This window comes from Pongo pygmaeus, chromosome 10 (genome assembly GCF_028885625.2).
Source record: "Pongo pygmaeus isolate AG05252 chromosome 10, NHGRI_mPonPyg2-v2.0_pri, whole genome shotgun sequence".
Taxonomy (NCBI): domain Eukaryota; kingdom Metazoa; phylum Chordata; class Mammalia; order Primates; family Hominidae; genus Pongo; species Pongo pygmaeus.
Window position 1 is genome coordinate 49,701,917 of NC_072383.2, and position 1,089 is coordinate 49,703,005.

Here is a 1,089-nt window from a genome sequence, read left to right on the forward strand (position 1 = left end):
CCTTTATGTTGCCTGGTCTTGCTTCACCATGGCCCCAGAGAGTACCTTCTCTGTCTTCATAGAGCACACAGATCCCCATGTGCACCAGAAAGATCATTTGATGTGGGTCATGACTGGAGACACATTGGCCAGCTTGAGACTATGTGGCATCTGGTGACATTTCTTCCAGCTTGGGCTGGCCCTTGCCATTGCCTTGGTAACTCACATTCATTTCTACACCCGCATACTCAAGCCCCCATTGTGTGCTATGCTCTCATCAATACAGTCCATGTTTTACAATGCTTTTTGGCTGCTTCTGGGCCAGTTCTAACCAGACTAAATGAATTGTGTGTAGGGAGGGATGCTGAGGGAGAAATGGGGTGGGAGTGGGGGGTCTTGTCCATGGTCCTGGAGCAGAGTAGGTAGTCAGGATGACCAGAAAGTGTTTGCACTTGGAATGCGCTTTTCCCATTCCGAGTCACCCTTGGCCACATGATGTTTCTACTCTTGATCTCTGGGGCATCAGAGAGTTGGAGGACTCAGGAGGGGGGTTTATAGTTGAAGAAGGCCAATTTCTAGCAAGTCCTTGGTAGCATGTGACCCCCCACTTGGCCTGCTGCAGTCTGGGGACTCTTCCTGTTTTCCTACCAGACAGCCATCAGCTAATCTAATCCCTCCTGAGGGGACTGGTACAGGTGGTTGGCTGGCAGTGACTTTATTTTTTAGAAGAGGACTCAAGGCTTGCTACAGAATTTTTTGGTAGACCTGGCAGGAGGGTCTTGCTTCTCTGTCCACTTTTCCAGTCTTTCTGCTTTTCTGCAGCTGGACTCTGCTCCACTCTCCCACCCTGGCTTGGCTGTGGGACACCTAGCTGGCAATGGGCTACCCTAGTAGACGGGACAGTAACATTCCCTTCCCTTCTGGCATTGCGATTTTCTGAAGTGGGGGACTAATTCATCCAGGGTCAGGACTGGAGTCCTGGTGGATCAAATCTGTGCTCTCCCATTGGTCTGTAAATGTGACTCTCCTTGGCCTATGGGGCCTGAGAAAAGGAGTGGGGGCGGGCCTTAAATTCCCCATGCTCTGCTCTGCTCTGCTCTGCTCTGCTGT